General features: G+C 37.8%; 2 long non-coding RNA genes across 7 annotated transcripts in view; one reads left to right on the forward strand and one right to left on the reverse strand.

Annotated features, from left to right (window-relative positions):
• Positions 1–27738, reverse strand: part of LOC128315519 (uncharacterized) — a 283478-nt gene that overhangs the window by 172695 nt on the left and 83045 nt on the right. For 2 of the 4 annotated variants that reach the window (XR_008298333.1, XR_008298332.1), the window contains exons 1-2: positions 23738–25652; positions 18757–18880 (exon numbers count right to left, since the gene is read on the reverse strand). This is a non-coding gene — a long non-coding RNA (uncharacterized LOC128315519). Of the gene's footprint in view, positions 1–18756; positions 18881–23737; positions 25653–27738 lie in introns of those variants that run through there. The other 2 variants (XR_008298335.1, XR_008298334.1) reach the window with 2 other exon arrangements.
• LOC113598684 (uncharacterized) lies at positions 666–27731 on the forward strand. Of its 3 annotated transcripts, XR_008298336.1 has the most exons (6): positions 666–931; positions 19050–19243; positions 20700–20809; positions 21471–21548; positions 25635–26023; positions 27423–27731. It is a non-coding gene; the product is annotated as an uncharacterized LOC113598684 (long non-coding RNA). The 3 variants fall into 3 exon arrangements; XR_003419348.2 differs by having other exon boundaries at positions 20700–21548; XR_008298337.1 differs by having other exon boundaries at positions 19141–19243; positions 20700–21548.

Here is a 27738-nt window from a genome sequence, read left to right on the forward strand (position 1 = left end):
AGCCACCTTCATTAAGACATTGTTGCTGGGTGAATGGGAGTATCTCTTGAGAAGTAATGTGACATCTGATGTCAGAATTGCATAGCATTGATACTAGAAAAACCACCTACTTAGGTCAGTTACGAATTCTCATTTTGCTAAAGAATCAGGAATTTCCCAGTGTTTTGTTTTGTTTTGTTTTGTTTTTAATGTTAGCAGGAGATATCCTAAAACATTCTTAGCAGGCTGAGGTCTAAAGATGTAGGAAAGATCTTGATGTCTGGAGAAAATTTGTACATGTGTGTCTGCGTGTATACAGAAGAATAAAATATAGCATTATTCATTTATAAATTGACCCTACTGTCTTATTTTCTAGCAATGGTGATCTATTTATAATCTCAAATTAATTGTCTTGTGAAAAGTGGAGGGGGGAGAAATAAAAGCAGGCAAACCCAATGCCCATAAACAAAAACATCCGCAATTGTCCCCTGCAGTAACTGAACCCAGAAATGCAGGGTAAGTTTCAAGTGCTGCATCTATACAAGTCATTATAGTGTTAAATTAAAATATTTCAAAGTCAAGGGTGTCTTTTTATCATTGTGCAACTTAGTAGCAATGTGTGCATCTAGACTCTGGTTTCAGTTCTGCCAGTGACTGGGTGACCGGGGGAAAAGTAACGTCCTTCTGCTCAGTTCTTATATGCACAAGATGACAAGGAAAATGATCGAAAAGTGAAAAAAAGTTGCAGAATGTGAAGTTGGAAAAATTGGGCTGAAGTTCAAAATGACATCTCTCTCTCTCTCTCGAGGCAGAACACCTTCAGGGTAAATATGTATTGAACACTTCCCACGGCTTCAGCCCTGCGCTAAGGCTGCCATATTAGGAGAGGACTTGGGAGGAATGATGCTCACAAGCTCTGCTCCAAAATGATACACTACTCTTCCTCCTTGAGGTAAGTCTCTTCTTATGCCAGCAACAGTTATCAGAGTGTCTCATACTACCCATTACTACATTTTTACTTCAGGCATTTTACAACCAATGCGCTGGCCCTACTTTTATGAGAAATAATGTTGCCATGGAATATGGTACTCTGGAAGTGTGAATTTAATTCTATATTGATACCATTATTTTCTTCCTGTGAATTAAACTACATATGCCTTTTAGGGGCACTTGGGTGGCTCTGTCGGTTAAATGACCAGCTCTTGATTTCAGTTCAGGTCATGATCTTGTGGTTCGTGGGATTGAGTCCCACGTCAGGCTCTGTGCTCATAGCACAGAGCCTGCTTGGTATTCTCTCTCTCTCTCTCTCTGCCCCTCCCCTGCTTGTGCTCTCTCTCTCTAAAAATAAATAAATAAACATGAAAAAAAACTACATATACCTTTAAAATAAACAATGCCAAACCTTCAAATGTAGAGTTTTATATGAGAATCATGGCATCCCAGAGATTTAAAAAAAAAAAAACAAAAAAACAAAACAACAAAAAAACTGTAGATAATGTATCCCAGTTATATTGTTTACATAAATCTCAAAGCCAGGATATGGCAGATTCCTGTCGCTGGGCTCTTAGCCCAGCGCTCATTGTATCACCAGAGACAATAGTCTTTCACATGAATCACTGATGCTTGCCAGTTGCTGACAGTCTACTTTGTTCTGATCTCTCTTCATAAAGAACATAGGATAGTTTAAATCTTTCAAGATTTTTCATCAAAACAAAACAAACCAAAACAAAACAAAAAGACCTAACCAACAAAACCAATCAAAACCTGAGAGGCTTAGCACGCAACCAGCAGAGTTACAAAGTTATTTACTACGTGTTTTTATGACACAATGGGAAGCGTAACTTTTATTTCAAGTAATAGAACCTGGTGGTCAAAAGTATATATTCGAAAACCATAAAGATCAGTGACATTGCCACTTATTAGTTGCATGACCTTCTAAAGCCTCAATTTTCACAAATAAAGAATGGAAATAATAATAATAGTTACTGTTACAGGGTTGAGAAAATCATATGAGACCTCAATTTACATACTCAGGTCTATGGCTAAGGTAATACATGTACCATTATTGTAATTTCCTGACATATATTTATCCCTTTCTATATTTTGACACTATCAACTAAAATCAACTTCCTCAAGTTAATGTTTAAAGCCACCACAATAAGCTGTCATTTGTATGTATACGATATCATTCGATCTACTCAAAAATCTGCCAAGATAAAACTCTGAATAACCTAAAGGCTGATCAGGAGTTTCCTTCTCCTTCATTCTGAAGATGTTTTGCGATATTAAGGTAGAAACACGGACAGCTTAGGAAAGACTCTCAGCCTGAAGTCTCAGATTCATAACACAAAACTGATCTATATTCAAAAATTGTTTTCTAGTGCAGGTCTGACAGCTTAGCAGTGTTGAATCAGAAAAAAAAAAAAGTTTCTCTCTGTTGCCGTGCCCTTGCCTCTCGATTAACAAGTACCATCCTCTACTGATGTGCTTCTGGGATGCTGAGATCCTCACCGACACACAGGAGAGCTCAAGATATCAATTTAAATAAACATTCATAGAGAGGAATGAGTATATTTCTCATATACAGTTTCAGCTAGGAGCTTAAGCTTAGTGCTGGAGGCAGGCTTAAAAGAATGGGCTGTATTCAACAGACCGATTCTCACTGTACTAAATCCTAACTAATTCAGCAAGAACATCTCGATGCTTCATACATAAAGTTAAAAACAATGCAGAGAAGAATGTCTCCTCTGATCCGCCGTCATTCTGAACCACCTAGACCTGTATCTCCGTCATTTTTCCCAGCACCAGGACCACCCTCCCTTTAATTTGAATGGCAAAACGTTCCTAAAAATATCCAGCTCCTTTATTCTCCCTGGGGATAAGCAAACCGGATGAGTCTAAGTACTTGGAACACCAAGATGCTGTAGTTTCTCTACGGCTGTTACACAGCTACGGGGCCGCAGACCCAGTAAATCTACAGACTGCCAATGGACTACATTGTCCAAACACCTTACAGACATGCTTTCCATTTGTAAGTTTTGCTATTGAGCATTTCCCAATGAAGGGTACCCTTCGACAGGGAGACAGGAAGCCACGAGAAGTGATTCCATTCTGTTATCACTGATTAAGTTATTAGATTATTTTAATTATGGTCTTGCTTCCTTCATCTGAAGAAGAGCTTGGACTAAGACCTTTAGGTGCCGAACATCTTATAACTCTGTGTAGTTTATGATTAGTTATCACGTCATTTGCAATGTCTTCTTGTGCTTATTGGGGGGGTTTGTTGTTGTTTTGTTTCTTTGGTTTTGCTTCAGTGCTTTGATTCACAGCAATCGTGAGGAATACAGGGTTAGGTAGAAACTTCCTTCACGGCTCTTTTTTAAGTTATTTATTTATTTATTTTGAGAGAGAGAGTGTGTGTGTGTGTGTGTGTATGTGAATGAGTGGGGGAGGGGCAGAGGGAGAGAGAGAATCCCAAGCAGCCTCCGCACTGTTAGCGCAGAGCCCGATGTGGGGCTTGAACCCACCAACAGTGAGATCATGACCTCAGCTGAGATCTAGAGTCAGGCACTTAACCGACTGAGCCACCCAGGTGCCCCTCTCACACCTTCAAACACGCAGGGTAGTTTCACAAAGGGCTCAGACTCTGCTGCGGGGAAATAATGTTTTCTAAAGTCAGAGTGAAAGCTGAATGACAACTGGCTGCGATGCAGCTGGGAAAATTCAGAGTCCTCTCACATACTTTTTCCATTATCCTCCAGGGTGCCTCAAGTTCTATTTATTCTTCAAGCACTGAAATAACCCCAGCATATTTCAGCAACAGCTCAAGAAAGAGCATCTTTTTGACTTCACCATGTATGGTTTCAATCCAACTGTTTTCCATTTTCACATCACATGCTATTCCTGAGTTGGGTTCTCACAAACCTAACATACAGCCACATCTCCCCCAAAAGGGCAAAGGACGCTTGCTGAGAAGAGGTGCACAGAAATTCCAACCAATCCCTTGAAGCTTTTATTCTTAACCCAGCACCAAATAGCTTAAGAGCTCATCTTGCCTGTTATAAATAGGATCCAGTGCCTATCACTCCAGCTCACTGGGAAAGAATGCAAACAGTCCTAGGAATGAAATACTCAGGAAGACTATCCTGCCTAGTCAGAGCTATTTTCTTTTAAATGACAAAATTTCCCTCCAGACACAGAGAAAGCCTTACATTTTTAGCCTGTGAGTTTCTCATCCTTAGAAATGATGTGATGTTTCGTATGAGCAAAAGAGAGAGAGAGAGAGAGAGAGAGAGAGAGAGAGAGAGAGAGAGAGAGTTGCATCAGTAGTAAAAATGTGCTGAGCAAAACCCTTCTCTCTCTCGGCTGGCCTTTAAAGGAACGCTCATTATTTTGACGAAATCCGTGTGGTCACGCTGCATTCTCCAGGAACAAACATGGTTCATCTAAAGGTCTGTCCAGAAGGACATCTAGAAAGCCAACAATAGGCAGCTATTAGAAGGACACACAGACAACACCAAGTTGAGTCCACAGAATCATTTTTTTTTAAATCTTGGGAACAAAGAAAATTGACTTGTTCTTTTTTCTCCTATGCAAAGAAGTGGACGTAAGACATAGTCCATATTGTTACTTAGGTATTTTTTCTTTGAATAGAAACCAATAAATTTTGCATATAAGAAACAAATACATGAAGACAGGTACAAGTGCAAAATTTTCTTGTTTAGTTATCAGTAAACTATTACCATATTTATAAAGGGGATTTTGAGGTATCAATCTCTGAACTTAAAAATGTTTCTCATTCGTGTTACATATTCAGGAGAAAACACATGATGAAAACTTCCATCTCTGTCTCTTTTTTTAACATTTAAGGGAATGTTTACTGTCACAGAATGTAATTAATGATACGTGGATACTTTCTTAAAAAGCAAACTAGACTGGTATACATAATAAACTTCCAGATCAAAAAGAGTTCTATGGATCAAAAGATAACCATAAATGAAAAGGGTAATAGATTGGGAGGAAATATTTCCAACACGTATGAGGCTAAAGGCTATAACAGCAGCAAAAACCTATAAATAGGCTACTCAGAAGAAGAAAATTTACACCTCTTGATTGTGGTAGCAAAATACAATTCTAAAGGTTTACGATGTCTTTTAAACCTAGATAACTTGCCTTTGCCAAGATTACCACATCTCCAACTCAGATGCACATGACTGTCACCTCTAGTTCAATGTGGCTATAATTCTTTTCTTGACCTGAATCCCTACGTCTGCAGTTGAGAAGTTAGATGCTATATGTTTTTCTGAATACAGTTTTAATGACTTAAATTGAAGAGTCTTAGAATAAATAAATCTGTTCAGAGTTCATGATGCATAGAAATAACTGGATACACAACAATGATGTTATGTGATATTTAATGTTGACTAGTATGGTACAGAATTTTGAATTTTAGCCTGGTCCATATTTAAAGGGCAAGTCAGAAAAAAATAACTAATGGCTGTAAGTACTAAAGTATTTAAACAAGGAGGCCATCGCACGGAGATGTCTCTAATGCAGCAGCAACATACAGAAGTGAACAAAATCTAAGCCAGAGTCAATGCACTCCAATCCAAAATACGGAAACCTAAGAACAACTAATCACAAACAGTACAGGAAGCTTTCCCAAATAAGGCAACCACTTAAGCTATAGCCAATCAAATCATTTCTTTGCTTTGGTTCAGTGTTTTTTTCTATAAAAACCTTGCCCCTAGCTCCTATGGGTGGAGCTCTTCTAACCATCTTTGGTTTGGCATTTCCCAATTTGAATTAACGCTCAAATACACTTGAAAAATTGTAATGTGCCTCAGTTTACCTTTAAACCATGTGTAAATAATAAAGTTTTACCTGAAATCAGAAATAGGAAAGTGATTGAAACGATTGTCCTAGGAGTTTTGTTTTTGTTTTTGTTTTTTACTTTTGTTCTAGGAAATACAAACCTACCCCAAATCAAGGAAACAGAAGTGTAGTAATTGTAGTGTTGAACTCCTTAGACACTCCAAAACATTTTGTTACTTTTTTTTTGCTAGCTCAAAGTCCATGCCAATCAAAGCCCAATGACTTGCATACACAAAGGCTTTATTTCAGGCATTTGAAACTTTCACACAAAGTTCACAGAGTGTCTAAATAAAGCTGTTTTTAATTGAATTTTCTTCATGGCTTTCACTTCAAAAAAAAATCCTTCTTTTACTCCTTTCAACATGAGAGTACCCACATTAATTCTTTTTCTTCTGAAAGTTTAGCAGATATCCAAAGGAGCTATTAAAATGCTTATGTAGAGGCACCTGGGTGGCTTAGTTAAGTGAAGCGACTGGCTTCCCCTCAGGTCATGATCTCTTGGTTTGTGGGTTTGAGCCCTGCGTCGGGGCTCTGTGCTGACAGCTCAGAGCCTGGTGCCTGCTTTGGATTCTGTGTCTCCCTCTCTCTCTGCCCCTCCCCCGCTCTCACCAGGTCCCTCTCTCTCTCTCTCAAAAATAAACATTAAAAAAATAAACAAATAAAATGCTTATGTAAATAGACTCTGCCCCCTGTAAGAAGCATATGCACATAATTGACTATATTTTCTAATTTAAATGTAGTCTTCAAAGAGTTTTTATGGGGGGTACTCATTTCAGTTTCTCCGCATTTGTGGTATTTCCCATGACCCTATCAATCTAGCCCTAAGAGCCCACCTTCCTCCTGGCCAATTAATCACTCATCAAAGCTGTGTTATCTGCCACCAGAATCCGTAGATAAAATGGAAATTTGATCAATTGCACAGAGCATAATCAGTCATGGTATTCATGATGTTAACTCGTGTACTTATAAAGTCTAAGTCTGAAGAGCAGAACTTTAAAAAAAAAATCTTGACCTACTTGTTTTTAAAAAGTGCCAAAAATGGGGTTCCTATGTGGCTCAGTCCGTTAAGCGACCGACTTTGGCTCAGGTCATGATCTCCTGGTCTGTGAGTTCAAGCCCCACATCAGGCTCTGTGCTGACAGCTCAGAGCCTGGAGCCTGCTTTGAATTCTGTGTCTCCCTCTCTCTCTGCCCCTCTGCCACTCACACTCTGTCTGTCTCCCTCTCTCTCAAAAATAAGTAAATATTAAAAAAAAAAATTTACAGGTGCCAAGGCATTTCAAAGAGCAGAAGAGTAGAAAATACAAAATGTGAAGGCAGGGTTTTGCAGTGGCCCAGAACCAGACTTCAAGCTCAGTCTCCCTCTATAATTTCCTCATACTAAGTAAAATAGAAAGAGTGAAATCTTCATTTACTTCATTTCCCCTTGTCAAAATAGGCAGAGCTCATTTAAGATCTAGGCAGTGACCCTTCTAAGTTTTAAATCAAGAAATGAAGTCTTTCCATCATAGCTACTGATAATGTCACACCTTGCACTGTGACAAGTACAATGAGACATATTAGAAGGTTTGCTGTACAAAGGTATGTGGAGAACTGAAAAATATACTGTCCTTTCTAATTAGTATTACAGTAGTCCAGATGTTAAACAGAGGGACCTCACTGTATCATACTACCAAGTTAAAAAACAAGTGGTTAAATTTTTTTTCTCACAAATATAGACATTTCAAATCAGTGTTACTGCAAACACAGGCATGAGCCAGTAGAAAGTGAACAAAAATTAGAAAATTGTCTTATATTAAAATTAGAGCAATTCCCAAAGACTCCATTTACTTTGTACTTGGAAATGGTAAGCTTTGATCTTAGCTTCAGTGAAAAACCACCATTCCAGGTACTATTTCCCTTTTCTTTACACTTTGAACTTTTTAAAACCAATGTCAGCAATTTCATATCCTCTCCTGCACCTGGAAAAGTGCTGTTTCAGACTTATAGGTTATCCTTCAATTCCCTATTCATTTCACTTCCTAGCTTTAAGTGAAAAGTGGGGGGAAATATTCTCTCTAGTAAGACTATCTTTAGTATATTCTTTGTTTATTCTTATCATTATGGTCATATAGTTTCCTGGATGTAAGTCACTCCCAGATGTTAAAATTGTCAAGATCTTTAAACTACAGACTGTGCCCTTTGCATGATAAGAGAAACCATACAAGTGTTTCCAAAAGAAGCATTGACATCTGGTGGGCAGAATGTTGTGTAAGTTTCCAAATAGGAAGGCAAACTTTCCTTTCAGACAGGTTTGAATATCATTTGATTAAGACATAGCACTGAGATGTGACAGATTATAAAAATGATTTTGACAAGTGATTTTAATTTTTAAAGATCAAATAGGAAATGGATATGAAAAGTATCAATAAAGGGGTCAGTGAAACATAAAAAAAAAACCCTCCTCTTGCCAATAAACAACACTGCCAAGTATATATTTTTTTAATTTCAGCTTTACTGAGGTATAACTGACAAAATAGAAGATATTTAAAGTGTACATACATAAAGTGTACATGCTGATTTAACATACGTACGTTGTGAAATGATACCCCCACCTAGTTAACTAATACATCCATCACCTCACATTTCCATCTTCCTTTTTCCTTTTCTTTTTCCTTGTCTTTTCTTTTTTGTTCTTTTCTCCTTTTTTTCTTGTTTCTTTTCCTTTCCTTTCTTTCCTTTTTTCTTCTCTTTTCTTTTGGTGAAAACATTCAAGTTTCACTCTCAGCACATTTCAATTATACAATATAGTATTATCAACTACGGTCACCACGTTGTACATTAGATCCTCAAACCTTATTTATCTTGTAGCTGAAATCTTGCTTGCACCCTTCTACCAACCTTTCCATGTTCCGCTCCCCCCATCCCTGACAACAACTTTTCTACCAGTTTTATGAATTTAACTAAAAAAAAATCCACTTATTTATATGTGATACCATTCAGTATTTGTCTTTCTCTGTCTGGCTTATTTCACTTAGCATATAAGGCCTTCAAGTTCCATCCATGCTAGGACAAATGGCAGGATTTCCTACTTTCTTTCTTATGGCTGAACATTGCATTGTATACACATGTCATGGCTGCTTTATCCATTCACCCAGCTACTGACAGGTTGTTTCCATATCCTGGCTATTGTGAATAATGTTGCAATAAACATGGAAGCACAGAGATCTCTTAAATATCCTATTTTCATTTCCTTTAGATATGTAGCCAAAAGTGGGTTGGCTGGGTTTTGAATTTTTTGAGGAAAACGTCATACTGTTTTCCATAGTGGTTGCACCAATTTACAATGCCATCAAAAATACACAAGGCTTCCCTTTTCTCCACATGCTCACAACTCATCTGTTGTCTTTTTGATGATGGCCCTTCTCACTGGTATAACTAATATCTCGTTGTGGTTTTGATTTGCATTTCGCTTGTGATTAGTGATGCTGAGCACCTCTTTTTGTACATGTTAACCATTTGTACGTCTTCTGTGGAAAAATGTCTTCAGATTCTCTGCCCATTTTTAATCAGATTTGTTTTCTATTGAGTTGTATGGTTCTTTCTATATTTTAAATATTAACTCTTCATCAGATATGTGATTTCCAAATACTTTCTCCCGTTCCATAGGTTGTCTTTCCATTTTGTTGACGGTTTCCTTTGCTGTGAGACTTTTTCCTTTGATGACGTCTCACTTGTTAATTTTTGTGCTTTTGTCACCTTGGCTCTGAGCACGCTTTTTGTATGTTTAATATTTTATTTGGCATTATGAGAGACTTGGAGGCACTGACAGAATCGTTGCGTTCAAAGAGTTTACATCTGGGGAGAAAACTGACAGAGCAAACAGAAATAAAGTCAGGTTGTAACCGTGGCACTAGCCATATGTGTACTAAGAACTCAGAAAAAGAGCACAAAAAACCATTTGGTAAGAGTTGTCAGGGAAGGATTCATGGTGGAGGAAGATGGGTAAAAAACTGATGGAGTAGGACTGAGGAAGGATTGGGAAAGGGTTGATGAGAGGGTAAGGGCTGGATGAATAAAGACCATAAGGAGTCCAAGGTGTTGGGGCAACGGGAGATTACGGAGGATACTGGTTTGCACAGAGAAATACTGCATGTGGGAAGCGGAAGGATATCAGATTGGAAGGGAAGAGTGGTGCTAGATATAGTCCAGAGAGGACTAAAACCTGTGATAAGTAATGAAGGGCTACTGTGCTTCCTTTAATACAACTTCAGCCATAAATAAGAAAAGCCAGTTTGAAACTTTTTGTGGAACTCTTAAAAATGTTCCACAAATTGGAGCCTGCCTGGAAAATAGTCTAAAATCAGTACTGACTTAAAACCTGAGTTCTAAATTTTTGTTAATAAATGAAACGGATTTTGCCTAAGCCAATCTTATTCCAATAGCATCAATTATGCTACCTAATACCATTGGATATTTTGTGGTTGAAGCATTATTCTACACATACATAGCCTCTACAGAGGCTAAAGTTTTACACAGACTCAAAAAAATTATTTATTCACTCCCTCATCCATGAATTCCTTCATTCAACATTTCCATTACTCTGTCAAGTGCTGTACTAGGCAGTTGGGATGCAAAGAGAAAAGAAAAACAGTCCAGTGGGACTGAGTCAAGTGGGAAAGATAAACATATAAACAGAGGAAACAAACAAACAAAAAAACTGTGTGAAAGAAGAAAATTCCACTGCAGCACCTCTTTTAATAAGGAAGGTAATTTAATTTTTAGCAACTTCTTATCAGAGATCAAAGTAATACAAAAGATAGAGGCATTTCCGAGTATCCAAAGAGCAGAGTTTTATAAAAGCTACTACTCAATGCTTGTTACCAAAATGTCACAACATCAGAATGAACAGGAAGCCAGAGTTGTTTAATCTTGAAGCCTCTGTATGGGCAGTGATGGTGGGCACAGCATCTAGATGAACACATGTGCCCTAACCAACTGTTCCAGTCTTGGCAGAAAATGGTAACAATGAGATAGGTGCTCTTCTGCTCTCCAGAAACTCCTGGAAAATGCTTAGCGCTGCAACTGATAGGTCACTGTTAATTTCACCGAAGGATGATAGTTTTAAATAAGCAAAGAAGCTGTGTGGTGGTCTTCCTTTAGGCCATCTATACCCTTGGTCAGTCTCATGTCCAAGTCAGTGGCTTGGAAGGTATAGAGTTAGATCAAGGGTCTACCACTCTCAAGTTATCTTACCACACGGTTACTGGGGCTGGCATTTTAATGGACTCAAATCTTTCTATTAGAGATAAAGCCAAAGGTTTGAATGAAGATGCCTAGTGGAGATAATGCACATTACTGGAATTTATTCACACCCATGTAAAGTGGAATCCATCAACCACATTATAAAGGCTGGTATCACATTCTGTTCGGTTTACACAAGAGAGGAAGGTTAGAAAGCAGTTGGAGAGAAAGTGCTGAGAGAAGTCAAGAATGTGGAAGTTGAGGCCTGTGGAAATGGAACATGAATTTCATCAACTTCATAGTCTGGTTTGAGATTCACCGTGTACCTCTGAATGTGTGTTAAGTCTATGCCGTTCATGTACACTGGGTACTGTGTGCAGCTCATCCCACCAGTTATGTCTGCAACATCACGTTGCAGAAGTCAGCCCTGCTATCCATAATTAAAAAGATTTCCTTTGTTTTTTTTAAACAAAAGAGTGTGTTAACTCAAGATTATTTATGGACAAAGAATAATGTTTAAAGGTAAGTAGGGCCTCCAAAGAGGACAACTTGGGTTCAAATCCCGGATCCTTTTCTTCCAAGTCTGTATGACCTGGAGAATGTAACCCAACCACTCTGTGTCCAAGTTCTCATCTGTAGAAACAAATCAAACTAGTATCTAACTCAGAGGATTGCTATCATGGTTAAAAGAGAGAATACAGAGGGGCTCTTAATGTAAATAAAGCTCTCAATTCATATCTGTTATAGTTATTTTCCATAGAACAGTGAAAATGTCATCCAAGGTAATGGAATTGACTTACTTGATGCAAAATTAGGCACGTTCCGGTAAAAAAGGAAGACTGGCTAACTTAGTAGGATAACTAGACATTTACATTGTACTCTGCAAGCTATTCTAGAATATTTTGCACTTTTACAAGAGCTATAAAATATGGTATCAGTATCTAACCCTGGAAATATCTGAACAACATGCTAGAATCACAGGTTCTTTCCTGAAGACTTCCAAAATGAGCCGCTCAAACATTTATGTCAAAGCAGTACAGGAGATCGATGGTAGGCTGAGGTAAAGTCCCAAGTCTATTTGTAGCAAGTAAAAATTTCTTTTATGTCTCCTTTACACTTTGTGTTACACACCAATATATATCTGCTTAAGTACAGAAAGTTTTCACAAAAAAAAAACCAAAAAACAAAAAAACAAAACAAAACAAAAAACAGATGCCCTAGGAAGATTTACTTTGTTCATCCCGGGGTATCAATTGCCAGTGATCTGGCATGGGTTCCCACAGGTTCAGTTATTCCAATTTGATAAGCATGACAACAGGAAATATAAACAGAAGTCCAATTAGCATACTGTCACTGAAAAAGATTACACAAATTATTTAACACAGAGTTATGAACTAGGAGGCACAGTGCGGATAAATCTTGAATATTCTGGTTCTCTGATAATTTTCATGTGTATCAACAATTTGAAAAGAATTAAAATGTAATTAAGTGTAAGTTTAATTCGGAGAATTTTATTTGTTAATTTATTCAGAAGGTATATCTGATTCTCAACATGACTGAAAGTTATCATATAGGTCTTCAATTAATGCCTCAGGCTGCCCAAATCACTCTCATCAAAGTTTTCAGGTTTCTGTATAAAGAACATTTTACAGTATGTAGTTTTAAAATACATGGTCATTTGTTTTTTCTTTCTTTATTTTTTTTTTAGTGGATCAGGTTAGGCCATGGAAAAGACAGGGAAATATGGGAAATACCTAAAAGATATAAGCAAATCTAGTTAAGTTTTGACATTCTTTACAAAGTAAGAAGAAAAAGCAGTGAGTAACCATTAATAGCATAAAACTCTGCCTTGCTGTGCTCAGACGGAAACAAAGCTAATTAACAAAGTACTGATCAAAAAAAATAAAAAATAAAAAGGACTGATTATAACAATCTATATATTTATCCAGAAGTTCATGCTCATATTTCTCAATAAGAAGCATTAAAAATATCTGCTCTTAGTGTTAAGTTTCTGACTTCAGCTCAGGTCATGATCTCATGGTACATGAGCCCCACATTGGGCTTTCTGCTGTCAGCGCAGAGCCCCCTTCAGATCCTCTGTCCCCCTCTCTCTCTGTCCTCTGCTCATGCTCGCTTTCTCTCTTTCTCTCAAGAATAAATAAACATTTTTTAAAAATTAAAAAAATATCTGATCTGATTAGCTGGACCTTTTCCAATTCCTTGTGGAATTATGCAGGGTATGTGATGTCTCTTTGGGCACATAAAATGTTTTGGATCATTTCTATCAGTCATTTCAAAATACAAAAATGGACTAGTTTCATGGCAGAGAAGTTAATTCATGGGTATCATTTTGGCAGTGGCACAAGGGTAAAAAATAATCTCTCTCTACAGAAACCAAATGCAACAAGGAAATTCTAATTGAATCACATGTCTTACATTACATGGATATGAGCCACATTGTTTTGGTCACATTTATTTTCCATCACCTTTATCAAAATAAGGTATCACATTACAGTTAAATTCCAAAGGTGCTTATTCCCCACAAATCAAAACTAAATAAAATTAATTTATCAAAATACCTATATGGATTTCTGGATACACATGTTGATTTCAACACACAGGTTTATCATTGCTTCAACCCAAAGCCTCCCTAAACTATCATTAAGGGATATAAACAAACATAAAGCAATGAAGATAAAAATAAGAGAAGATTAAAATAGATGAGAGATGGTGTAGAAATGAACCCTGCTTCCAAGTGCTCAGATCAAAAATAGCATTATCCATGTTTCCACAGTTTTGCTAATACTTATATCCTACCCGTCGGGAAATCCTGTTAGATCTACCATCAAAATAGATCGAGAATTTTGACATTTTTCACCATTTCCACCGCTCCACACTAGTCAAGGCTACCATCATCTCTTGCCTAGGTTACTGCAGTAATCTCTTCTTCCTTAGCCTGCCCTGAGCCACCGCTGCGCATTCTCCGCATAGAAGCCAGAAAGAAGCCAGATTGCTTCTTTCAACAGTGTCATGTCTTTCAACATCACTCGTGTTTAAACACTCCACTGTCTTCCTTCTTGACTGAGAGGAGAAGCCTTGTTTTCACAATGGCCCACAATGCCTTACCTGGTCTGGGCTCCCGTCCCTGTCCTGCTCCTGACCTTATCTTGCTAACCCACTTGGACCACAATGGCCTCCCACCTCAAACATACTAGCTACACTCCTGCCTCGTGCTTCATGTGCTGCCCCTTCTGCCTGGGGTACACTTCTCCCTAAAATTACTGTAGCTTCACTCTCTCCTTGATATTTTTTCCGACGCACCTTAAGTGCAATCTCAATCTTTATATATCTGACATCCATTAGCCCACTTCATTTCTTTTCCATAGCACATATCACTAACATGCTACATAATTTACGCATGTACAATATCTGTCTTACCGGCAGAATGTAACCTCCTGAGAGCAGGGATTTTTGAACATTTTTAATCTCTCATGTATCACCTACACCTACAATACCTAAACCAATTGGTACTCACAATAAGAATGCCAGGTAAAAGGCAGGATGATCAACTAACCTCAGATAAACAGCAGATGATGTCTGAGTACAGAGAGATCCCATCTGCTGTTTGTGTAGAATTCAAATCTAACTGGGTATCCTGGGATTTCATTCACCAAATCTGGTCATCCTAACTGCAAGACATTTGTCAAACGAATGTATAAGAATTTTGGAGGTTGAAAAGCTGAGGGGATAATGGTAGATAACTTAGCAACTTACAGAAAATCAAGTGCTAAACATAAACAGGGCTGGAGGAAAAGAGGACAGGAATGAGGAAGCCACGAAAGACAGAGAACCTGTGGCACGCAATCCTGGAAACTATACGGAATTAAAGGCATTAAGTGCTTCCAAAGTGGGGGGTACAAAAATGCATGGAAGTGGACAGTGGGGGAACTCAAAACAGGAGGAGTAGATTGAAGTTTTTAAAAGAAACAGACACTTATTAATTTATCTTATGTTTATTTAATTTTGAGAGAGTGAGCAGGGGAGGGGCAGAGAGAGAGGGGAACAAAGGATCCAGAGCCGGCTCTGTACTGACAGCAGCGAGTTCGATCCAGGGCACAAACCCATGAATCCTGAGATCATGACCTGAGCAGAATTTGGGCACTCAACTGACTGAGCCACCCAGGCGCCCTGAAAAGAAACAGACATTGAAAACTATCCACATCCTGGGGCGCGTGGGTGGCTCAGTGGGTTAAGCTTCTGACTTTGGCTCAGGTCATGATCTCACGGTTCCCGAGTCTGGCTCTGTGCTGACAGCTCAGAGCCTGGAGCCTCCTTCAGATCTGTGTCTCCCTCTGTCTCTGCCCCTCCCTCACTCGCTGGCTCTTTCAAAAAGAAATAAACATAAAAAAAAAGAGAAATGTATAAAACTACCCACATCCTGACCAGATAGATGACTGCCTGTTTTACTCAAGCAGAGAACTAAAGTTTTACCTTCTCTCTCTCTCAAAAATAAATAAACATAAAAAAAAAGGGAAATGTATAAAACTACCCACATCCTGACCAGATAGATGACTGCCTGTTTTACTCAAGCAGAGAACTAAACTTTTACCTTATATAGAAAATGAATCATAAAAATACAATAGAAAAAACAATTGCACAGCAATTTTGATTAAATGTAACAGAAATTCATTATAAAAGCTATTAGCAAACAGCAATAGACAGGGATTTCCCTAGCCTGATAATAGATCTCCACAAAAACCTTCAGTAAACGTAATACTTACTGGTGGACAATGGAAAGCTTACCTCAGAGTTTAGAGATAGAACAAGTGTGTTCGATAAAACCACATCTATTCACTATCCAGTTAAAAAATGAAAGAAAAAAGAATGAAACATATAAGAATCAGAATACATGATTGTGAATGTAAAAAATCTAAATTTTTATTGATAAGGCATTGACAGAATTAGCAAGTGGATCTAACAAGGTTTCTGGGTATAAAAATCATTTGTATTTGCATATGCTAGCAGAAACAGTTGGAAAATGCAGTTTTAAACAAATGATAACACAAGACCATAAAGTATTGAATATGTAGGAATAATTTTAACAAAAGATGTGTAAGACTTCTGTATAAGGTTATAAAATATTACTGAAATTTAAAAGATTTTAATAAATATTCATGAATTAGTAGAATCAATACTGTAAAACTCTGAATATCCCTAAATTAATTTACAAATTTGATAACATCCAACTAAAATCTTAATAGGTATTTCAACAGAAATTGAAAATCTGGTTCTAAAATTTGTATGAATACAGAAAGGGTCAAGCACAGTTAAACAATTCTTGAAGAAAAATAAAGTTGGGGAACTCACACTACCAGATTTCAAGATTTACTGTGAGGTTATGGTAAATAAGAGGGTGGTATTTGCACATGAGCAAACAGACCAGTGGAAAAGAAGACAGAATCTAGAAACAGTCAGTCAAATATATGGTCTCTCGATTTATGACAACCAAAAACCAATTCCATGCGAATTGTGATGTGTAAATATGAAAGGCAAAGCCATAAAGATTTAAGCAGGTAAAGATTATCCTCAAGAATTAAGGAGGAACAGACTTCTTAAACGGTGCCAAAGAACACATTCACCAGAAAGGAAAACTATGAAAAACTGGATTTCATTAAAATTAAGCAATTTTACTCATCTAAACAACATTAAGACAGTGAAGTCACAGAGTGGGAGAAAATATTTGCTATATATATATATATTTGCTATATATACATATTTGCTATATATATATATGCTATATATATATATATATATATATATATATATATATATATATAATGAAGACCTCATGTGCAGAACAGAACTAAGAAAGTAAAAAAAAAAAAAAAGCGAATGGCTGCCTAATAAGCATTAGGTAAGGTATTCACAATAATTAACCTACAGAGAGATGTCAGTTACAGTGGTGAGTTTCCTCTCCCTCATCAGAATGGCTAATATTTAAACAAACAAACACGCCCAGCGATACCAAGTGTCAGGGAGGACGCAGAATTACTGCGGCTTTCCCTCGCTGCTCACTGAACGTAACCGCGAGCAACCACTTTGGAAAAGTGCCAAAGAACATATGTACACCTGAGCAATTCCACTCATAGCTATATACCAAATGGAAATGAATGTATATGTTCACTAAGAGACTTCCATAAGAATGCTCACAGCAGCATTATTTGTGATGGCCCCAAATTTTCAACAACTCAATTGTCCATCAATAAATAGACTGGATAAGTTGTAGTACAGTCATAAAATTAAAAAAAAATTTTTTTAAAAAAGCTACTGGGGCACCTGGGTGGCTCAGTCGGTTAAGCATCCGACTAGGGCTCAGGTCATGATCTCCTGGTCACTGAGTTCAAGCTCCACATCGGGCTCTGTGCTGACAGCCTGGAGCCTGGAGCCTGCTTCAGATTCTGGGTCTCCCTCTCTCTGCCCCTCTCTTGCTCACACTCTGTCTCTCTCTCTCTCTCTCTCTCCCTCAAAAATAAATAAATGTCAAAAAAAATTTTTTTAATGCTACACATGAAAATATGGGTAAGGTTCACAAATATTATGTCATGCAAATAAATTCATAGACAAAAGAATATATACTATATGATTCCATTTATCTAAAATTCAAAAACAGGCAAAGCTAATTTATAAAAATAAAAGGATAGAGGCTATTATAGTTAAGTGGCTGATGCCTTTACAAAGGGTCAGAAGGTTCCTGGGGCTCTGGTAATAGTCTTTGTCTTGATTTAGATGATAGTTACATGAACATGTTTCGTTTGTAACAACTCCTCACACTGTATTACTTATAATTTGTGCTTGTAATATTTCTGTATGGGTATTACACTTAAGTAAACATTTTCCAAATGAAAAAGCACTGCTGAACAAGAAAGAAAGAAAAAACACCACGGTCCAACCAGGAAGAGGGAGCAGTTAATGGAGGGATAAATGAAGGTTGAAATGAAATAGTGCCCTGAGGGCATTTGCTCATCCCAGGAATTTAGGAGTGCAGTGACTTTTTACTTTTAGATACTTGCAAGATGGTGAGTTAAAATGTAACAGCTCAGAGCCTGGAGCCTGTTTCAGATTCTGTATCTCCCTCTCTCTCTCTCTGCCCCCTCCCCTGCTTGTGCTCTGTTTCTCAAAAATGAATAAATGTTAAAAAAAAAATTAAGATTCTGGCCATAAGGATGGACATTTCCAGACCGGGGGCAGGAGAGAGCATCTAGAAAATATTTATCTCCTGATGAGAAGTGTCAAGAAAACTTCTTTATCTTTGTGTGGGCTTGAGGGGGAAATATTCAAAACTACAGTTGTTGTTGGTTTTTCATATTCATTTAGTTTTGAGAGAGAGACAGAGAAAGAGCACACAAGCAGGGGATGAGTAGATAGGGAGACAGAGGATCCAAGGTGGGCTCTGTGCTGAGAGCCTGATGCAGGGCTTGAACCCAGGAACCATGAGATCATGATCTGAACCAAAGCCAAGAAATGGACACTTAACTGACTGAGTCACTCAGGCACCCCCAAAACTACAGGTTTATTGGGTTCAAACTGGTTACCTGTGGGATCTGAGGAAACTCAAAATAATTAAAGCATTACTAGGTAAATCATGTCCCAGGATGCTTGGCTAAAGGAAACAATATCCTACCTGAAGGAATACACACAGTTCAGGTGTCACAAAATTATGCAGATAACCTTCTACAGAAGAATGAGTATGACCCCTGGGCTTCGCATGGGGCTGGTGTCCTCCTGGGCTGTGTGTACAAATGAACCTGTGGGGGGGGGGGGGGGGGAAGGGGGAGGGGGAAGGGAAAAAAAAGAAAATTTGTCTAAAACATATAGGTAAATTACACATATTGGTGCATAAATCTTCAGTTAATGTAGGGGGCAACAGTTGTATGCTATGTTTTAATAATATGTGTAAAAATGGTTTCTTTTTAGAACTAAAGGATGAAAACAATGAGTCCAATTCATAGGCGACTGATACATCTCACAGCTAAAAAACTCTAAGAGTACCTATCCTGTTTACTAGGTATATGGAACTGGGAAAACCTCGATATGTTATTGGCTGGGAAGACCAATATCTGGCCAAATGAAAAGGCAAGTTTATTAGGATGGTGATTATCCAATAAAAGGTAAAACCATATATTCTTTGTTCTCATACACATCTTTATAGAATATACTCCTTATAAGGACTTTTAAACTTAATAAGCAATTGTGAATGGATTTCTGTTATCCCTAGGCAACACAGAAAGCCACTCTACCCAGGTTTTCCCCCCTTTCTATGCAAATAGGCTTGCAAACATCTGAGCTAACAGAAAATGACCAAAAAAAAAAAAAAAGTACCAGCCAAGTTGCTTGGATGCTAGGAGTAAACATACATAAACTGTTCTCTGTTCAGCATGAATGATCATAAATACACACAGTGCAATACAGAAAACTAAAAGTGTGCATTATAAAGATAGCAAGACTCTTGAAAAGTCCAAACAGCTGTAAAAGTACATTTAGCCACTGGGTCAAGGCTATTTTATACCATGAGATCTTTCTTATTTTTGTTCCACTGCTAATAATTCAAGACTGCTTGCCTTACACCAATAATTTGCATTATCTTAGTATCAAACTATGTTACTATTATTTAACTATGTTGAAAGTAACATTATTCTAATTTTTTAATGTTTATTTTTGAAAGACAGAAAGAGCACAAGCAGGAGAGAGGCAGAGAGAGAGAGAGAGAGAGAGAGAGAGACAGAGACAGAGACAGAGACAGAGACAGAATCTGAAGCAGGCTCCAGGCTCTGAGCCATCAGCACAGAGCCGGACACGGGGCTTGAATTTACAAGCTGTGAGATCCGAATCGGATGCTCAACCGAGGCCCCCTAAAATTAACATCATTCTAAATAAAACAATGACTAGTTTTTATTTTCCAAAGTTTGAAAATATTTTAGATGTAAAGTTTTCAACTCAAGAATATTATAGGCTTTTACTTAAACTCAAAATAATTCCTGAACACTTTAATATCCTTTTGTTCTCGATTTTTAAGTCTTTACTTTTTTTTTTTAGTGTTTTTATTTATTTTTGAGACAGACAGTGAGACAGCACACCTGGGAGAGGGGCAGAGACAGAGGAGGACAGAGGATCCAAAGCAGGATCTAAGCTGACAGCAGAGATCCTGATGTGGGGCTCAAACTCATGAAGGCGAGATCATGACCTAAGCCGAAGTCAGACACGGAACCGCACCCCATCAATTTTTAAAAGTCTTTTTAATTTTTTTTAACTCTATGCAAAAGGATTTGTACAGAAGGAAAAAAATTGGTATTTAAAGCAAAAGTAGAAAGCTAATTTCCCTTGAAATCCTAATTCTTAAAAAATAAAGCTGAAAGTTTATCAAAAAATTAGTTTTGAGAACTGTCAAACCCAGATCAGTCTCAAAATAACTTGAATAGTGTGAATTCAAACTCCCTCTGCTTTGATTCAGTACTAGATTAAGATTGTATCTAGAAATCAGGTGGTGTTTCTTACCCGTTGTTTTACAAATAAATGTTAATTTCATAATAGTAAGACTGGGTAAATAATGGGTAATTCTGTTCCTAGGAATTACTTCAGCAGGACCTGGAAGAGGACACACACTTTCATATGGACAAATTAGAGAGAGAGAAGAAGAGAGAGAGGCACATGGATGTAGCATACACTGAAAATTCTGTGTACGTATCTTCTATTTGCTGATTGGGCCAGCTCTCCAACCTCTCTCAGCAACACACAACCTTGCACAACCTCAGTAATCACCGTTCACCCCTGCAGCAGATCCTTGGTAGATTTCATGGAATCTTGCCTTACACAAGCCTGGTTAACCCCCAGCAGAGATCCCAGGTGAATCCTCACACAGAGTTTTGGTGCCCATCCTCTGTGCAGCTTCCTCTTCTCTGAATACCACTGGCTTGCAAATTCCAGATGCTTCAGGCAGCCACAAATTCCAATCTCAGACCCCAAAACTCAGCATGACTGTAAATCTGCTTGGGCTCCCCACCCTGTGCCATGGCAAGAAGCAGTCCCAGGCAAAAAAAAAAAAAAAAAAAAAAAACCCAAACAAAACAACGGGGAAACAGTAGGGCTCACCTCGTGTTTCCTTTATCTCAATGATGTTGTTTATTTTTACATCAAAATCATAAAATCAAAAGAACGTAGTATCTGAATGAGGACTGTGAATTTTTTAAACTTCTCTTTGTTTAGTGTCACATTAATAAATTGGAAAAGAATATTTAACTGATTACAGAAAGGAATCAGAAAATATGAATCCAGTTACACCTCCAGATTTCAACAATTCACCCCACTGAGCTGTTGTTTTCTCTTGACCTTCTCTATGAGGCATCAGAGGCTTCTGAGGGGTATCCGTTCACCATAAGAGCTCCCTTAGAAGCTGCTCAACTATTATGCTGTTTCTAGGTAAATAATTATTTAATTATTATTTAATGATTTTACTTTAAAAAAAAAGTGTGGCTAATATTTTAATGACATGGGAAAATATCTAATAAAATACTTCTAAGCTAAATGTGTAAAATAACGCTTCACAAAGTAAAAAAAAAAAAGCCTAAAAATCAACATTTTAAATAGGAATATTAAAGGTGTTATTTTACTAATTTTTTCATCATTCTTTTCTAGATCTCCTGTGTCCCATATTAGTAGTATGTATAAATAACACTTAAAAGAGCTTCTAATTAATATGCTGTTGAGTCCAATTTCCCCTCTAAGTTCAGGAAGAAATATTTAACATGACAGCAGCTGCCACCAATAGTCGCCTGTGTCTTTGCAATCTGACCACGTCACTTCTGTGACCCGAATGTTCCCCCTCTTCAGTGGCTTCAGTGCCGCTGCTCATTCCTTTCCACACTCCAAGACCTCTCCTTCAAGGTCAAGCTCAGGTTTGACATCTTAGTGAGCTCTTACTCCATCTCTGTCCCCCACTTTCCAAAACCAAGTCTGAAGTAATTTTCCCATCTCAAAATTTCCATGGTCCTTTGTTCTCACATCTCACCCAGTTTGTTGTGCCTTTTTTTGGGGGGGGGGGCTTGTTTTCTTTTTCTTTTTCATCTTTTTTTTTCTTTTCTAGAGCAGTTTTAGATTCACAGGAAAATTTATCAGAAAATACCGGAGTTTCTCTGATAAACTTACTTGGAGTGAATGCCTATAAATGATAAACGGTGTTTTCTCCATTCACAATAACAGACCATGCTATTTCCCGAGATATCACCCAAATGAGTGACTCATTGTATGTGGGCTTCAAATGACAATTGGAAGAATATGCAATTTTGCGTTTGTATGACAATTTAACATCTGTACTATTTCTACCTGTATTTTGTGTACTTGATTTCTTCCAAACAAAAACGCCCAAGTCTCACTGCTGCTCTTTCTCTGGACTCCCAAAGAGAGGGGGCATGCAGTATAAAAGAGAGACCCGTTTAGGTTCCACCTTCGTATGATGGGGACTGAAGACCAGGCCCAGGTGGAAGGGCTACCCATTTTCCTAATACTTGAAGAAATTAACAAAATGAAAATATAAGTGCAAAAAATGCTAAACGCCAAGTCAATGGGACCTGAAGGCTGTAAAATGAGTTTGTAAGAGATGACTCACGGAAGACTGTTTTGGAAGACTTCCAGAACGATTCAGGACAGTCAGGAAAATGATTACCCATTGGAGCAGCTTTTTAGCACCAATAAATTCTGTCTGTTTCAGTAATGGATGCCTTCAAGAACTATTATGAACTGTGACATTAAAATAAATGCACATATACACTATTTTTATTACTCTTCCCACAAATCTCTGTTCTCTTTAAGTCCTCAGTCTTGCTCTCGATAGTTTTACACAACACAATCCTTTTCATGAGCACATCACACAAAATTTATGCAGGAATGCTCTATTTCCAGGCACATCTATATCTCAGCCGCCCCTAACTGCCCCACTAAAGCCAACACTGGGCTGTCTACATGAGGTTTAGCTCCGCTCCAAGGGGCAGCTGCGAAAATGTAAACACTGCTTTCAGATCGCATCCTGAATCACCACCTTCCTTTCTGGCTTGAAAAAATACCCCTTTCCCAGCTGTGTACCGTTCCCCACTCTTAAACCTGGTTTTGGTTAGTAGGAGAAGAAATACAACCTTCATAATAATTAATATGGGCACTGTGCTCTTGACTCTTTCAAAGTAGATCTATAAACATTATGCCATCTGACTTTCTCAATAATAATATGAAGGGAGATATTACTTCTATTTTACAAGCGAGCCTCAAGACACACAGCTAGGGTTGAGTTTAAGAATGAGGTCTTTCAATTCCAAATTCAATGCTTTTTCCATCATATTCTTTTGTTCTACCTTATTCAAGTGTTTGTCATTCTCTACATGCTTCTCTGTAATAACATAGATTACAATACCTGGGTGGGAGGAGGACACTTTTGGAAAGCACATAACATAGTTTTAACTAATATTTTTTAGGCAAGGGAGCATCTGACAAAATTAGTGATATTGCATTTCTTTGTTAGCTATTTTCTTTTATACATGAGAACCCTGAGCCCCAAACAGGTATCTTACCTAACTCACATAGTACATTGGCAAGAGACAGGATTTAAACTTCAGTCTTACCTGACTCCAAATCCCAAGATCTCCAAATGAACCATCGAACCTTCCCCCAGGGTGGTCTCTGGCAAATCCTACCAGAAGCGAATTTATTTTGTACCAAAAAACTCAATCTAAGCCTATTCTGATTAAAAGGTCATGATCTGTCCCTGCCCAACAGTAAATCTGAGGCAAAATACACGTTCAGTTAGCACTAACGACGTTTCCTTCTGGAGATTCACTATAATAACAACCGTTCCTTTGGGAAGAGTCCAGTTTTTTAGCTTCCCTGGCCCAGTGTGGGATGACTCAGGTCAGACTACAGCAGCCCCAAACAACCCCTCCTAAACAAGACCTTAAGAACGTTAATGACTCAGGTACTATTGTTCTCAGATGACCTTGGGCTGGGGCCCAGACAATTCACAAGCATAAAAAATTAAGCAAGCAAGATGGAGAAAACGGAGAGGTTTTACTGCTTTCAGGCTCAAGAAAATGTTTTAATGTATCAACTGACTACAGCCTAACCTGATAAATGGTAGGCCTCTCTCACATTAAATCTTATTTTTTCCTTTTCTGATTGAAGGAAAATGCAAGATAAGATGGAAGAGTAGTTACCCTCTGAAGCCCTCCAGGAAATGTTTATTTTGTCTTTTGTATAAAACCTAACTAGTATCCAAAAGAACTTGATGTCCCTGTTAAGAATGAAAAGGACCCTGGTAAACAGCTGGAGGGGGCTGATAACGCGTCCCACCACATGCATTCTTTACTGGCCCCTTGAATTGCTCATTTCAAAACGGAGGAAAACATTTCCTGCCTTAGTGCATAACAGAGAAAGGCAAATGGTCTGGAATGACCTCAGAAGATTTAGCAGTTTTCTAAAAAACTTAAAGGGAGTTTGCTCAAAGCTTCAATTAACTGGACATCCGCCAAACCACTTGGAAAATTTCTGCATGCAGAAAGAAGAATCCTCACCGTGAGAGAGATTCTCCATAACAAATCATCACAACCACTGCAAACATTTCTATCATTGGTTGTGTAAGTGATTATATCAGAATGTGTGCTTCTCCAGTTCCCCTCACTTGATCCCAACTGTAATTTTTTAAAAATAGGATCTGTGATTTACTAATTTGTGTAATCCTTGTAGAATTTAAGCTATTCACTCATTCATTCAACAATTATGCTTAATACCACATCAAGCATTGGGGCTACAATGACATTTGATCCATAGATATTTCCTGAGCATTTACTGTGTTTCTGGCACTGAGCTAGAAAATGGGGTGTGATGTTGAACTAGACAGTCAACCATCCTGTCTTCATGGAGCTCTCAGTCTGGTTCAGTGGGTTTTAATCCTTGTTGTAACCCAGAATCACCAGGGAGCTTTTAAAACAGACCACAGATGAGGCCCCACATATTAAATCAAACCACTCAAATCAAAGACACTGGCTTGGTGATTGATGCAGACAATAAAACAGGATTATAATATGACAAATGAAATGACTGACAAAAGTAAAGAACATAGAAAGTACACACAACCCAGATTCATGTATGAGTAGAGTGTTTTAAATGATGATTTATCAGTTAGCCTAGGAAATAAAGGAAGTAGGAGCACTCTGGATAAAAGGAGTATGACATTCAAGGCAAAGAAACACATTTCTGATATAGTCCAGTGATACTGCTTTTTTTTTTTTTTTTTTTTTTTTTTTTTTTTTTTTATGAGTAGAGCATGTGAAGTCCAAGGTTCAAAGAAAAAAAGACAACCACAGGAACTGGATAAGTGGGTAGAAGCGAGAGCAAGAAAACGCCAGAATCTCAGGCTGAGGATTTGGAAGTTATTTCTTAAAACAATTAGAGCTTTGGAGGAAATTTAAGCAAGAAGCAAATGTGATCATTCATTGCTCATTCTTTTATTTTCTTTACTCCCAGGCCATGGATACTTAAATTCGGCACATCCTGAAGCAACAACATGGTCACCCCAGACTGTGTCATCTCAATAACTGGAAGAAATCAACAATTGCCCTGTTAAAGCATCTGTCATTATTCCACTTTAATACATGTCCAGCTTCCTCTATTTCCCTTCCAGCTCACCCAGTCATTTGCTTTGCTCTCCAGTTGCCCAAGCCCAAGCCCTGAGGGATGCTGAGGACACTTAACACCCTTGTTCCCAAGAAGAGGAGAAGGCTGGTGTGAGGAAGGAATGGTTTAAGCTTCATGTACCAGCATCCAGCGGGAATGGGACCTAAGTACTCTGAACATTCTGTCAGCTTGCTTACCTGATAAGGCAAGAATGAGAATCATTTTCCTAGGAAACAATGGTAATTTAAACTTTTTTTTTTCAGACTGCCCTATAATTATTTGCCTGTATGGATTTCATGGAGCCCAAAACATGTTTTTTGCTATTTATAACTCCTTATTTTTTTCCCACTATTCATAAAATGGTGAAAAACAGTTCTTACAAATAAGGGAAAATCCAAGTACAGTACCTGCTTGTTTGACTCAATATTTTGATTTGATTTAAAAATCAATAATTTATTTTAACTAAGTGACAGACATTTTATTCCTATGTACAAAGCACTCAGAAATTCCACCCTACCTCCCACATCCCGTTTGGTCACAAGAGATAATGGCTGCATTGACAAGAACTATTTCCAGTTCCTGTCAAGGGTCATTTCAGAAAGAAAGCTGAAGCAAAGCCTCACACTATTATTTTTATTTTGAAACATTTAAAAATAAATATCAAGTTATTGGCCTCAAGGGTCTTCTTGTTTCTGCAAATGAAAACCTTTGGAAGAAATAGTTTTACGCTGCTGAAGCACGAGGTTGGCCAGATTAAAAGGGACCAAAGACAAGAGCCCACACCTAAATACCAGCCTTCCACAGCTACAAGTCAGACACTGGTTCTTCTCCCATTGGACTCCGCTTAGTGGCCTTCAGGGATCAATCATTCTGAGAGCATCGAGAGACCAATACTCGAGACAAATTTGGATATTGGTTTCCTTTTGAGAAGAGTCAGCAGAACATTACATCTTACAATATATGTATGAATAGCAACTATTGTTTGGTTTCTTATTCTGTTCTAGGCACCATGCCAAGTGTTTTATATACAGTTGACCTTTGAACAACGTGGGGATTAGGAGTGCTGACCTCACCTACAGTTGGAAATCCATGTATAACTTTTGACTCCCTCCAGAATTAACTACCAATAGCCTACTATTGATGGGAAGCCTTGATAATATAAACAATTAACACATATTTTGTACAGGTATTACATACTATATTCTTACAATTTAAGAATGTAAGCGAGGGAAAATGTTTATTAAGAAAGCCATAAGAGAATATATATTTATAATATTGTACTATATTTATAAAAAAATTCCATGTATAAGCAGACCCATGCAGTCCAAACCCATGTTGTTCAAGAGTCAACTGTACATCCACTTATTTAACTTATACAATAAGCTTGTCCCAAGAACCTTACATGCCTTGTACTGACAGGAAAACACAGACACAGCTAGTAAGTGGGACATGAGGGATAGAATTTTTTTGTGTGTGACAGAGAATCGAGAGCTCAAGAAACCACTACACATGTCTATTTCTCTGTTAAACAGATTTTCCATGCAAATCATTGTTGCTCAGTGTTTATCCAGTGAATATGTAAAAAAGGTTCCAAGAAATAAACTTCTGACTCACTACATAAACATCTGTGTTCTTCAGGTATCTGTCATGAAACTGCAAAGACTAACAGTATTTACAACTCCAATGGGGCTCCAGCAATTAACCATGAACCAGCTGCCTGTCACCTGGCCTTGAAGAACAATTCAGTCTTATGTTCTTGTAGCTCTTTCCACCACTTTTGCCAGGAAGAGAAAATGAAGGGTTATCAATAAACCTTTTGCTTTGGATATATTAGCCTTGAGTTTGATTAATTGTCTTGTGAAATATTTACTCTTCTCTTTCCTGGCGATGTCATTCCCATAGCTACTTTTGATACAGCTAGCTAATTACCACTTTTTGTCTTCTGAATTCTTTT

Source organism: Acinonyx jubatus, chromosome B2, assembly GCF_027475565.1.
Source record: "Acinonyx jubatus isolate Ajub_Pintada_27869175 chromosome B2, VMU_Ajub_asm_v1.0, whole genome shotgun sequence".
Taxonomy (NCBI): domain Eukaryota; kingdom Metazoa; phylum Chordata; class Mammalia; order Carnivora; family Felidae; genus Acinonyx; species Acinonyx jubatus.